Source organism: Xyrauchen texanus, chromosome 16 (assembly GCF_025860055.1).
Source record: "Xyrauchen texanus isolate HMW12.3.18 chromosome 16, RBS_HiC_50CHRs, whole genome shotgun sequence".
NCBI classification, from domain to species: Eukaryota; Metazoa; Chordata; class Actinopteri; order Cypriniformes; family Catostomidae; genus Xyrauchen; species Xyrauchen texanus.
The window spans coordinates 35,646,216-35,661,339 of record NC_068291.1 but is presented as its reverse complement, the minus strand read 5'-3'; the positions used below and the strand labels follow the sequence as shown (position 1 = coordinate 35,661,339).

Below are 15,124 nucleotides of genomic sequence, written 5' to 3'. Positions count from 1 at the left end.
TTTGGCCACATTTTCGTGAATGCCACCGGTGGGTTGGGCTCTGAGGAGGTCGCAGTGCCAGCCCCCTCCCTGGCGATCAGGCTCCGGGGCACCTGCTGGTCCTCCACTTGTTCCTGGAGTAGGACTTGGAAGCATTGTTCCTGCTCCAGGCGTACCTCCATGATGGCATGGTGTTGTGACTGCTGGATGCTGGTTAGGATCTTGAAGACTTCGCCCAGCAGTGAAGACTCCATAGCAGCATTCTCCTCCAAAGCCAGGTTCTCGGCACCACTGTAATGCGATCTTAGTTTGTGGGTAATGGAGGAGTCAGGAGACAACGAAGCAGGTTCAAGGTCAGTCTCTTATTCTCGTTTTCACACACACACGACGGAAAACATTCTTAAATAAATTAAAGCACTCCAAATAATAAAACTCTCTTGGAGCTTGGTTGTTGTGCCTTCAGGTCACTCTCTCGCTGACTGACGCTCTGGCGTCCTAACAGGTGTTAGGGATAATTCTGAACCAGGTAAAGAGGCTTACCATTCTCTCTCTCCTGCAGACCGACACATGACCACGTCCCCATGCCACACTTCTCTTTAAAGACAAACAGGTTTCAATGAAAAACTTTCAAATGTTTCTTACCAGAGGCACTTTTGTTGTGTCACATAACAGTGCGGCAGAAGTTTAACCATTAAATGACACTCTAGATTCTTGTGAACCATTTTCAGTCAGTTTAAATTAATTTAAGTTATGCATTGCATATAGCGAAGCCAAAATACAACGTCCACACATGTGGATGCAGGGTCGAGTGAGGTTAAATCTCCATTTTCACTTCCACATTCTTCTTCTTTTGTTTTTGACAATTAATATTCTTCACGCACATCGCCAGCTATGAGAATTTTATTAAAAAAGGACTTAAACATGTATCTGTTTCTCACCCACACCTATCATTTAGCTTCTGAAGACATGAATTTAACCACTGGAGTTGTATGGTTTACTTTTTCTGCCTTTACGGTATGTGCTTTTTTAGAACTTCAAAGATCTGGTCACCAATCACTTGCATTGTATGGACCTACAGAACAGAAGAAAGAAAGTCATACACATCTGGGAAATGATGAGAGTAAATGATGAGAGAATTCGATTTTTGGGGGGAAGTCTGAGCAACAAAATTTTTCTCTTGTGTGCATTCTCTGAAGAAAAAAATGTCTGTGCTCAGATGCAGGGCTACGTGAGGGCAGACGCCTGCCGTCCCTGGCAACAGTGAGAGACGGCACAGGCAGTTATGCAATGCTCTAACATAGACAGCTGAGAGTGAGCGGTTTGGGTTAAGGACTCTGAAAAATCTCAGAAGGGGTCTCTTCCATTTTTATGTACAGAGTGCAAGAAGTCATCCTGCTGCTAAAAATAAAGCTTTCCTTTCACTGACGGATGTGATAAAAAAATATATATATATATATAATTTAGTAATATGTATGTAATATATATATATATATATATATATATATATATATATATATATATATATATATATATATATATATATATATATATATATAAATCCAAATCAAATCACTTTATTGTCACACTACCATGTACACAAGTGCAACGAAGAATATATATATAAAACAAAAAATTTAATCTGTGTCACTTTAACTACAGTTGATATACAATTGTGAAATCTAATGCCAAGCGTTACAAGAACGTTGGCGCCCCCTGTACGATAAATTGATGTTTTACAAAACAAATCGATCCAACTCACTGTATCAAGAAAGCAATCGTTGTATTTATACATTTGGCTTTTTGAGGTATTTTTTTATTTTCTCAATTACTCCTAGGTATTGCTGTGCCCGTAATATTTCAGAAAACATGTGAAACACACACACTAAAACCAGATTTTACATCCAATAGATGGCGCAACATGTGTGCAAACAATGTGCTAATTAGACATTAACTATATTAATGTATGTAAATCCATGAAAACCCACTTTTCAGTCCTGCCAAAGTTCCTGGCATAAACCAAACTCTCAAACAAAGAACGCTTCCCATGGATTAGTGACAAAACATTTCCAATTTAATTTATATTTCCCTGATGCTACAGAGAGCCTTCATTGTGTATAAAATCACTGTAAGAAAATATAAAATATATAATAAGAATATAAAATTCACGTAAGAAAATCAGTAAGAAGTTTTTATAATTTTTTGGCGCGCAAAAATAACTTTAGAAGGGTTCTTTTTACTCTCGTTCATAGTGCGGATGGATGGGGGGCTATTTTCCTCAATGCCACACCCTATTCACGCACGATTGGACATCTGACGCAGCGCTTTTTCAGATATCCAATCAGCTACAAGTGAGGTGGGGCATCGAACAGCGATGCTTCGAATGTCCAATTAGGTGCGCGTGAGGTTGGGCAACGAAGCAAGTTCACCGGGAGTGAGCGAAAGCTACAATCTGCGACTCAACAACACGGTATCGGTATGTAAATATCCCATGCACTTGTTTTCTCTGTTGTCGCAGTGTTTAATATAATAGTTTCGAATTGGTGTCTTAAGAATGGTTAAATATATTCAGGTATATTTAGGGTATAATGTTTAAGTTACCTAAGTTACTGTGAAACTATGTCCAATAAGCTACAATGTTGCAACAGGTTGTTGTGAGCCCGTCCGCTTTGTTTACATTGGTAGCGGGATTTGTTTAATACGTGGCAAAAACTTGAAATATGTTATCATATGTCATATGCATACGATCACGAGGATAGATTAGGTTTTTGTGTGAATTAGGTTTTAGAAGCACAACATTTCCAGTTGTTGCAAGTTACAGCTTTACTCAGCTCATTTGATCTAAAACGACCACAACAGATTGTTGATGTGACCAGCATAAATTAGGATTGAAGAAATGAAACGAAACGTAATGTAGTTTGAGACAATGAATGCTATTCTTCACTGTTTCTTGGTGAATATGACAAAACTATGAAAACAAGTCACAGTACTCAATGTTCCAGTCTCTGCGATCTGCTACAATTTAATAATGCTTGAGTTTTAATCCATCTTTGTAACCTCTTACAAAAATTGGATATGTATGAAGCGATCCTAATTTGTTCTGATATACTATTTAAAACTTGTGGTTTTCACAAACTTTTGAAGGGTCCTCCAGTAAATTTAATGGCAAAATTTCTCTACATAATAATAATAATAATAATAATATATTTTCTGCCAAATAATAACCACAGTTGTTGTTATTGTCGAATGAGATCTCCTTTCAGTGTAATATGTTTTCAGAATGTATCTGCCATTTCAATTAATTTATTTTTAATAATAGTTGTGGCTAAAACCAAGTTACCACATTTTTCTTGTAAAAAACTGTGGTTACCATAGTACATTTATATACATTATGGTGTTCAGTCAGTTAGGTGTGGTCTCCTGCTATTGGAACCTTAAACTGTTTTGTAAAGCATGCAAAGGTGGTGGTAGCTATGCTGTTGTTATAGTTTTATTTTTATGCATGGGTAATGTGGCAGGTGAAAAGATTTTCTCAATTGGTATCATTTTAAAGAAAGCTTATAATGTTTTTTGATGGTATAGACTGTGATAAACTATGAGACTCTCAGCCTAGGAAATTGCAGAAAAAGAAAAAAAAAATAAGCCAGAAAATTCTTTTTCCCTATAATTTTTCTGATTTGACATTACACAGTCTCTCTCTCTCTCTCTCTCTCTCTCTCTCTCTCTCTCTATATATATATATATATATTAGTGTAAATAAGGTAGCTCCAAATCAAATCATCATGTCACCTGTTACTGATATTTTGTGTTGATACGACAAAGCAATCAAAAGTTATAGCATTACAAAAAAAATATTCTTCTAGGCTACGTCCACACCATCTGATTTGTTTGAAAATGCATCTTTTTCTCTACGTTTTGGCCTTCACACCACACTGAGTTGCCGTTTTTGTTAGCGAAAACTCAGCTTTTAGAAAATGTTCTCCCAAGTTGATGCATTTGAATACATCTTGAAAACGTCTTCCGGGAAGGGAAAACTGAGATTTCTGAAAATTATGAGATATTGTTGTCAATGTGACGCAATCATGTGATCCATTCTAGTGATTTTTCACATGTGCAGTAAGTAGATTTAAGAGGTTTCATTAATTTCTGTGTGGATGAGCACCTTTGGAAAATGTTTGAAAATGGCAGTGTGGACAAAGAGCGTTTTGAAAACATGTTTTCAAATTTATCCGGATTAATGTAGACTAGCGCTGCAACTAACGATTATTTTGATAATAGATTAATCTAATGATTATTAGAACGAATATTTGACTATTCGCCGATTATTGCAAAAATGAATCGTTATCTCTTAACTGATTATTCAGCCTGTGCCCTGACTTAGAAGGTTGGATTAAACATGCTTACTAACAATAAAGAGGGCAAAGTCATCTTTTAAAAATAACTCTAAATTAAATTTGCTGAATTAACGGGAAAAAATATTTTTTATTTTGTGTAATTCAGTTAAGAAATTCACTGCAAAAAATCCTAAGTTTTTTTCTCTTGTTTTCCATTTAAAATTTTCTAAAAAACAAAATACATTTATTTGAGAGCAACATATAAGATATTTAGACTTGCTTTAAGAGAAAATCTTAATCTTAAATATAAGTCTATTTCAAAATCTTAAATATAAGTGTATTTTGTATATAAGTTTATTTTTTCACTTGGTTATACTTCTGTGAGTGCAATAAAGACAAAGTATAAGTATACTTATATTCAAGATCTATTCTCTAAAAGCAAGTCTAAATATCTTATATGCTGCTTCTCAGGTGAATGCATATTTTTTTATACTATATTTAACATTTTCAGATAATATTTTTTATTTCGCTGTATAGCTGCTAAACAAAATCTGTATTGTTTTAAGGGAGTTTTAGATCATTATATTGGAAAACAAGCCAAAACAAAAACAAATCAGAACCATATTTTGTTGCAGTGTATAATGGGGTGAAGACTTCCTCTCTCATCTTTCTGTTCACTTCAATCCATCTTTAACTCACTAAAAACAACTCTCTCTTATTATTGCGAGTCATCACGTTATAATCTAGCTTCATTAAACGTGCGCGCTTGATGGACGAGTGTCCCCGTGACGGAGTGTGCATAAGCTCGGTGCAGTTTCAATCTCTCCCCCTTAGATCGGGACAATTGCGGAACTCATAGAAGAGGCGCTGACTGCACAGAGAAATGCCAGGTTCGGAGTTTTAAGATATTTACATGATCTGCTGCCATATTATTTGAACTTTAATAAAGCTGTGACGCATTAAATATAATTGCATTTAAGATGTATTGCCTGGGTGTTTCCTTTAAAGAGCTCCGGCTCCGCTTATTCCACAACGACAGTGCTTCTGAATTTACTTATTTGTTTTTTGTATAATTCCCACATAATTTGCAATCTACTTCACCTGAAGCTGTTTGGAAAGTTTAGAATGCATCTGGACTGTGAGCTGTTTTCTTCCTCTCCTCAGTCTTGAGCAATCTTCAGTGCTGCTCTCGCTTCTCGCATCATTACAGTTTAATGTGATCTCATGTTGTGTTAAATGGTATTCAGGTATGAGTAACAAGATCTCATTCAGTTCTATTCTGTGTCATTTGAGCAGTCGAGTCATGTACTTGGCGCCATCTTTTGGTGGTCATAAGCAATTAGAGTGAACAATCCTCTCTGCCCATATTTTGATAACTTCCACCTCTGACTGCAGCGATCTGAATTCTAATATGATTGGTTTATCGTTCCCTGATGCTGTACAACGTACTACATTATTTCCAATGAAGTCATCTGATCTAGGAAACCTAATGTGTTTTTAGCCAGATAGCACACTATGTGCTGTGTGCACATTGTGTTTTGTGTGGATTATCTAATGATCTATACATCCGATTACATTGTGTGTGGGCTCATTTTAATGGGAATCCCCTCCTCTAAGTTGGGGGGTTGTGTGATATTTTATGTTCTGTTTCTGTTTTGTGAAGTTAAAAGCAAAATTGTGCTTATAAGCAACACCTGTTTACATGTAACATGCATGTCAAAGAAATGCACTTAGCTATTACTCACTATTTGTTTTGTCTGAGACTAAAATAAATAGGCTGTTTGTATTCTACTCTTTGAAAGCTTTCCAACAACATATGACACATGGCTATTTGATCAGTTTGATGTTTTCACCAATTACAATAAGATGTGCAAAACTATTAATACATTATCAAAACAGAGCACTTCTGATTTGTCTGCAAATTTCAAAGCACTTGTTCTATTTTGGTCATAATGCCTACATTCATTCAATACCTGTTTTGTGTTGGTCAAGACTGTAGTTTTTGTCCCAATCCGAGTTTAAAGGGTTAAATTATTAAAAAAGCAGTTCACACAAAACAATCCATGAAATGATCATCTGAAAACAATGACTCATCTCAGTCTTTTTAGGCATTTAGAATTTTTTAAGTTAAAAATGTCACGTGGTGTCAAAAAATTACAAGGCGTGATTATTGAAAAAAACTAAAAACTTTTTTTGGCAGTAGTGCAGAATAAGAAAGTACTATAATACCTTTTACTTTATGGTTACACCAAAGTCATAGTCATTAAATACATTTTTTGTAGGAAATGCTTTAAATGATATCTGAAACCAAAATGGTCACAAAGATTACTTTTTTATATATATATATATATATATATATATATATATATATATATATATATATATATATATATATATATATATATATATATATATATATAAACTAGACACTTGTTTTAAACTAGATTTTTAAAATATTTCTCATTTTTATCACCTCTGACAACCTTATTTGTCAATGACCCAAAGGTTATGTGGTAGCCCTATATGCAAATTTAATTTTACCCACCTACGTCAACTTATTTATATTTAGTCTCACCATGTGCGCAGCAAAAAGGAATTCTGAGCGCAATCATAAAAGTGTCAGCAAACAGATCAACACTGTTTATGTTCATACAGCGATCTGGAGGGGAAATGTCATAGATTATCTGCATTTATCAATCTGAGCTTGTGGCTTGACCTCCTTACCTATACATGGATTAAGTTACTGATATTTTCTTTACTTGTTCTACTTGTTTTGGAACTGGTAGCTCTGTCTTTGAAGACTGCATTCAGCAGGGCTTTCTGTTCGTGTCTGGAAATGATGGTGTTATTCATCTAAGCTTCACTGTACTGTAAACCGTTTTTCTTTGAACTTGGCATAAAGTAGAGAACTTTTGGTATGGAGGGGGGCCTAGGCTTGTTTATTAAAATTGGTCTACTCTTTGTTGTCTTTAGTGCTGGACTGAGTTTTTGTGAGACTCCTTCTACAGCACGGTTAGGGACTTTGTAGGCCCTGGACCAGTAGAGAGGATTTAAAGAATATGCCAGTGATGTTGCCAGAGCCAGTGCCCAATCTGACTTCACACCGTTCTCTTAAACTTGGTCTCAAACCAGGAGCTGCTGACATCAGTGGCCAGGGTGATGTCCTCACCACTTAAAGTTGTCAAAACAACAACAACTTAAAGGAACGTTCTAAAGAAGTTCAAAAAAATTAAGCTCTATTGATAGCATTTGAAGCATAATACCACAGAAAATTGCGGTACAGCTGGCTTTACACTAGCTTATGTTTCCAATGATTTTCAGGTGTTAGCTTAATTAGCATAATAGCCAGCTAGGCAGAGTGATACAGAGCACCCATTAGTACCTCTCAGATCACTTTACCGTCCAGACTCCCAGCTAGTTAATGGCTTCAAGCACTGCAAAAACATATTTTTGTTTGAAAAAAAAAAAAAACATTCTGTCACTAGCTGCATTTACATGGTTCAGCGTTCCGTCATTGTCATGTGCACACATCCCAGTTTCAGAAAGCAATACGATCAAGTGTTTACATGCCAAATATTTTCTTCTCGAACGGATTATAAAAGGTTTACACCACCCTTTACGATCCGATTGATGTTTACATTGGATTTTGCCAATTAATTCTGATTGTAGTTGTTACATGAGACATTTTTGGACTGCTACTAGTCCGATTACAAATTAGGGTCCATATAAATGCAGAACTGACAAGATGACAAGCTGATCGGAATTTTTTTTTTTATCACACTCAGCTGCATATCATCACAAACGCTGATTAAAATTAATATTGATTCTGTCATTCTGCAGAAATAATGCAAAAGCAACTAATGATGGATAAAAATAACATTGATGGAAATTTGACAGTTTTGGTGCATTTTAAAATATAACCTTTTGCAAAGCCAACCGAACCATGAAGAAAATGCAACATTGTAACTATTTTAGCCCCTGTTTCGGAACAGTCAAGCAAGCTACAGGTCTGAAAATGCCCCAAATCACACCATTGCAACTGCAATATTACTGATGTTGTTATTTTGTCAGAGAGAGTTGTGGTGAGTCGTTATGTGTGTCACCCCTCCACCATTTTTAATCAAGTATGTCATACCTCTGACTGAAAAGAGCGAGATCTCTGCAAAACAGTCCGCATGTGTGACACCCTCGGCCAAAATCAAGGGCCAGTCCTTTAGGACTGCAACTTCCAAATGTTTTGATAATCAACTAGGTATGGGACAATGTATTGCGAACCAAAACAATTATGAACCTGTCGTGGCAAAACTCAATATTTAGAAATTTGAAACATTGTTTTCTGACAGTGAATGACATGACCCGTCATATATCATAATCTCTCTATCATTTTACCCCTACTGTGGTTTTTTTCTACTCCAGTGGTTCCCATCCCTGTTTCTGGAGGCCCCCCAACACTACACATTTTGGATATCTCCCTAATCAAACGCACCTGATTCAACTCATTAGCCCTTTAGAAGAGACTCTACGACCTGACTTGGGTGTGTTAGATTCATGTGACAAGGGTTGGGAACTGATAACTGGTTCTTGTTCAGAACTGTTTCCATTCTTTAAAAAGTACCAGAATCGTATGATCTTCATGAATTTCGGTTCTGTTAATGGTTCTCCAGCATGCAGTATTTTGCTGATGTGGCTGGAACACCATCCACAAATGCTCTTATAGTTTCCAGAGCTGCCCTTTACTGACTGTACAGCATAAAAACACACATTTATACCAGTGTATTTAATTCCCAATCGAACGAGTCTCGAGCTGGCTCTTTTTAAAGCACGAAACACATGCGCTTCTGGTACGGTTTGATTCCGGAAATAATTAAAGGATCTGGTTCTTTGGAATCGACAGTGCAAATTATATGGCGCTTCCGGTATAGTCCGATCCTGAAAGAACCATTCTAATGAGCCAGTTCTTTTGAATCTACAGCATGAAACATACATCGCTTCCAGTGTACAAGTCATTTTATACTGTTGTGCAAGTTATGAATGTCCAATTCAAAATTAAATAAGAACTATCTCACAAGTCTCACAAGCCTGAAATACAATATTGGGCTACAAAACACAGTCTAAACTGTCTCTGGAACTGTTACTCTTTATTTAATGATGATCTGTGTCTCTATTAAATCAAGCAATGCAGTTACTGACTGGTTGTTCATATGACAATGTATAATTAAAGATACACAGGTTTTGTTGTAATAAGTGGAATTTTATTAAAAAATTTATTAATTAATGAAATATGCCATCACATTTCGTATTGGTTTAGATTTCTTTTTTTTTAAATAGAGTAAGGATCTATTATTTGATTGTATTTATGTCTCTAAAAAGTCTGCAAACACGTTTTCCAAGAACTGTCTGCACTTATATAGTGCCTTTTTTATCCTTAGCGGTATTCAAAGCACATTACACTGCGTCTCATTCACCCATTCACACACCAATGACGGCAGAGCTGCCATGCAAGGCGTTAGCCTGCCACTTGGGGACACTTCGGCATGGGGAGTCGTGTGGGCCGGGAATCGAACTAACAACCCTGCAATTAGTGGACAACCCTCTTTACCACCTGAGCCACAGCTGCCCCCAAATGTATTCAATTTATATTTATATTTATCTGTACAAATCTGAAATGATCTCATTATTTGGTAACAGACAGCAGAGGGTAGTAAATGCAATAAGAATGACATTTCTTAGTTCTCTCCCTGTATGTTTCTTCTGGTAATATTAAGAAAGCCAACTCAATTATTTTCCAATTCCTGTGGAAAAATAAAACCCATTATATTAAGAAAACACAGCTCGTTAAAGAGTATGATATGGGTGGTATCAAAGCCTTGGACTTTGAATCAATGTTTGGGACTTTTAAGATTAACTGGTTGAAAACATATCTATCACAACCAGATTCTATGTGGTTTCACATACCTAGACATCTATTTAAAAAAGTAGGAGGGCTTGATTTTCTTTTGCAATGTGATTTTGAGGTGACCAAAATTCCTGTTAAATTATCAAAATTCCACAAACAAATTCTCCAATATTGGAAAATGATATTCACCCATAACTTTTCTCCGCATGGATCCACCTTATGGAACAACAGGGTCATTATAATCAATAGGAAATCATTGTTCAGGTACGATTGGTATGAAAAGGGCATTGTGTTTGTGAATGATGTTATAGATGATAATGGTAACTTTTTGGAATATAAAGCTTTCTTAGACAAATATAATTTAAACTGTACATATAGAGAATACAATAAGATTTGTAAAGCAATACCTGTACCTTTATTACACTTAATTCAAAACACATTTTTATATACAACAATAAGACCCTTACCAACTTTACCAAATATAGTTATTAATGGTTGTAATTTAGTTGACAAAAAATGTAATAATAAATATATTAATGGTGCTTTGAAATCTAAATTGTTTTTTGATTATGAAAGAGGATTGTGTGTACAGATTCCGAATATGGCTGCATTGTCCATAGAAAAAAAACATTTTCAATTCATTAAATGGCCCATTTTCCCAAAAGTCAAAGAGACTCATTTTAAAATACTATATAAGATATATCCGGCCGCTGACTTTCTTAGAAAAAGATTCAAATTTGATGTAGACCCTTGTGTTTTTTGTGAAATGGCTGATGAGACTCTGGAACACATGTTTTTTTTTTGCCCCGTGTCCAACAGCTTTTGGTCCGAGCTACATAATTGGCTGTCATTTAAGATTGACAATATCCCTACTCTCATCTTGCCACACATCCTCTTTTATATGGATAATGTGGATTCATCAGTATCAGATTTAGTCAATATGATTATTCTTATGGGTAAATATCATATTCATTGCAGTAAATGGAGATGTTCTAAGCCTTCCTTTGTTTGGTTTATAAATGATTTTAAATTGTTTTTTACCTCGCTGAAAAAGATCAAATCTTCTAAAATCGCAAGGAAAATGTGTAGAGACATATCTAGGAAATTACTTTTTTGATTAATCTCCCCTTGTGTGCTGCTCCAAATGTTATTTTTATTTTTTTTAGCCTTTTTGCTTTTGACTTGTGTATTTTGAATTATCTCCCCCTTTTTGGTTTGTTTTTGTTGTTTTATGTTTGGTTAATACTTTTGTATATTGACAACATTTGTATATATATATATGTATATTCTCTTTTTCCCTACAAGAGTTTGTATGTTGATATTCTTGTTAATAAAAAAAAAATAAAATAAAAAAATAAAAAAATTCCTTAGTTCTAAATAATTTGTTAAAACAAAAGTATTAAAAGGATTACTGGAATAGTTACTGGAACTGTTAAGGAACTGGAATTGTTAAAAGAAATTTGAAACGGAACCTGAATCATAAAATTCCTTACAATTCCCAACCCTACATGTGACTACCACAAACTTAAACAAATATGGCCCATCACAGCGTTTTTGTATACAGCTTTTACTCTTGTTTTTGAGGACATATATAAACATAGATAAATGCAATCCTTTGTTATTACATATTACAAATGATCAATAAGATTGCCAGAGACAACATATATGCTAAAGATGACAGATAATGTAATTACCTTATATAAAAACCTTATATGTAATTACATTATATTGTATGAACTATGGATTAACTTCCTAAGTTCTGTAAACTGTTACAGTGTAATCATTATTTTATATTTTTTTTACTCCCTTTTTCTCCCCAATCTGGAATGCCCAATTCCCAATGCACTCTTAAGTCCTTGTGGTGGCGTAGTGACTCGCCTCAATCCTGATGGCGGAGGATGAATCGCAGTTACCTCCACATCTGAGATCGTCAACTCGTGCATCTTATCACGTGGCTTGTTGAGCGCGTTACCGCGTAGACATAGTGTGTGTGGAGGTTTCATGTCATCCGCCGTGGCATCCAGTCACAACTCTCCACGCGTCCCACAGAGAGCGAACCACATTATAGTGGCCACGAGGAGGTTACCCCATGTGATGCTACCCTCCCTAGCAACTGGGCCAATTTGGTTGCTTAGGAGACCTGGCTGGAGTCACTCAGCAAGCCCTGGGATTCGAACTTGCGAGCTCCAGGGGTGGTAGTGAGCGTCTTTACACACTGAGCTACCCAGGCCCCCACACAGTTGAATCATTATTAACTGTGGTGTAGCAGATGGGTGTATTTGTTTTTTTGCCATACCATATAATATTATTGATTGAGAATCCCACTGTTTTACATAACAGATAGCAGTGATTTGTCAAACTTAGTGAGTAGCTGGTCAAAAATCCCCTTACAGAACAAAACAATGCACAAAATAAGATGATAACAGTGTAAGAAAAGGTAACAAAATTGGCAAATATAACAACTTATGGAGATCAGCTGCAGAGGACTCCAGCGATTCACTGTTTATTGCGAGCACTACTGGCTGAATTCAATGCCCCAGTTAGTTAGCAGGCTGGTCTGTGCCAAAACATTGATCTGTCCACTGTCGCTTTTGCTTATGTTCTTTTTATGGTCCCTGTACTCCCTTAAGTGTTGTTCAATTTGTTTATAATTTGGCCAATTGTCCGATTGAAAGCAGCATGTATCATTTCCTGCTGCATCTTCACTGTCTAAGACAATTGTTTTCCTTTGCAATCTCTAGTTTATCTCGGATCTTCGTAAATACCATATAGCAAGTAGAGCACTTGTTTTGTCGTGTTACCTGAAGGCTTTTGATGTCTGATACTTTTGTGTTTTATTTTATTGTTGTTATAGAGCGAAGAAGTACACCTTGCTGCAGACGGTAGTTACTGTTGTTGTTTGGGAAATCATTTATTTGTGGGCAGAACTGAAAAAGTGTGTGCGAGCAAGGAGGCCTACAAACCTGACTCTGTTGCACCAGTTCTTTCTGAAGGAATGGGCCAAAATTCCAGCAATTTATTGTGAGAAGCTTGTGGAAGGCTACCAAAATGTTTTGACCAAAGTTAAACAATTTAAAGGCAATGCTACCAAATACTAACAAAGTGTATGTAAACTTCTGACCCACTGAGAACGTGATGAAAGTAATAAAAGCTGAAATAAATCTTTCTCTCTACTATTCTGACATTTTACATTCTTAAAATAAAGTTGTGATCCTAACTGACCTAAGCCAGTGAATGGTTTCTATGATTAAATGTCAGGAATTGTGAAAAACTGAGTTTAAATGTATTTGGCTAAGGTGTATGTAAACTTTGACATCAACTGTATGTATAACATCATGATCACTCACATGAGATGAGGACTGTATACAAATCCTTATGAAAGCTGTTTTATTCTTCATGGGGGAGGGGCGCCCTCATGGGGGCTGCCATTGTAGAATCACATGACTGGCTGAATACCACTCGCTTAATCTCAGTAACCATCTTGTTATTGAACACATTCAATCTTGGATTAAATTAACCATGGCTGAATAACTATTGATTTTGAATGATGCTGCATCCACACCACTAGGTATCAATGTAAGTCCAATATGACACAAAAAAAGTTGCTGAGTTCCCATTTAAGTGTTATTATATAGAGTCAAGATATTATAAAATCATGAGAACCATATCGTCCCAGCCCTATAACAGACTAATCTAGCGATTATTAGAGCAAATTAATCGACTATTCAGTCGATAATTTCAATGATTAATCATTAGCTCAACTGATAATTCAGCTCGAGTTAATAGGTTGTATTAAACACATGCTTCCTAAAAATAAAGAAAAGAGGATGGAAGTATCTTTTAAAAATACCCCTGAATGACCTTCACTGAATTACAGGAGTTTAATTCAGTAAAATAAATAAAATCTAATATTAGACAATATTATAGATTTAATTATAGATCATTTTAAATAATTGTTTCAGCCCCACAGTAGATAAATGTTAAAATACTCACTATTTTAAAAGTAGAGCCACGAGACGTAATAAAAAGTAGCATAGTATAAATGCAGGCTTTGTTCACCCAGGGTGCTTTAGTTCTTTCAGGATAAAAAAGTTTGACTCGTTCAATTTTATAAATAAAGCTTTAATTAGGTTAAAATGACACAAATAGAACACTATTATAATGAACATGTATGTCTACACTGGAAGAGCTGACTGCATTTTAACAGGCCTTCCTTTGGTGGATGCGCCTTCTTTTGGGTGTACTTCAAAGATTCTCTAGCCACTTTATTTTCCCTGTGTGGTTGAAATGCAATGATTTTTATTTAGAAAAATCTTAAATATGATACGAACACACCACCTCTGGTATGTGACCATATTTGACCAAATCCACAAAGCCAGCTTGTGAAACAAGATGCAGAATTAAATTTAGATTTTAAAACATGCTTGCAAAACTATGAGCAAGGCTTGTAAAAAAATTTTGTGATGCGGCATATTTGTTTGTGGGCAGGTTACGTAGTAATGTAGTTCCATCAGGCTGGCACCAAGCCAGCAACAATAATCAGGTAAGGAGAGTTTGACAACACCTCTTAATAACTAGTTTGTCCCCTGTCCTGACTAGTTTTGAACATGCCCAACTCTGTATTTTGCAGTTCTCCATGTTTCTTCATAGTTTTCACGTATAAATAACATAAATGCCAATCCTGCCAACTTATAGCCATGCAAATGTATCTACTGTCATATTTTTAATTTGTGCAGGAGCCAGGTTCTTGTGCTGATAATCAATGGTTAACAGAGAACAAACTGATTTGATGATGTAAAGGATTGTATAACCAAACACAGCCAGTATACTGTATGCATGTATGTATAAAGGGAGCCAGCTGGTACGTGATAGCTGTGCGGTATGTGTAAACCTCATTCCCCGGGCAGAACTGGTTACA

General features: G+C 35.7%; 1 protein-coding gene across 1 annotated transcript in view; it reads left to right on the top strand.

Moving 5' to 3' along the window:
• Positions 1-2,388: 2,388 nt before the first annotated feature.
• Positions 2,389-15,124, top strand: part of LOC127656548 (stonin-2-like) — a 57,919-nt gene continuing 45,183 nt past the window's right edge. Inside the window, exon 1 of the mRNA XM_052144925.1 lies at positions 2,389-2,452. The gene's annotated coding sequence lies outside the window, so the exon portion shown is untranslated. The remainder of the gene's footprint in view (positions 2,453-15,124) is intronic.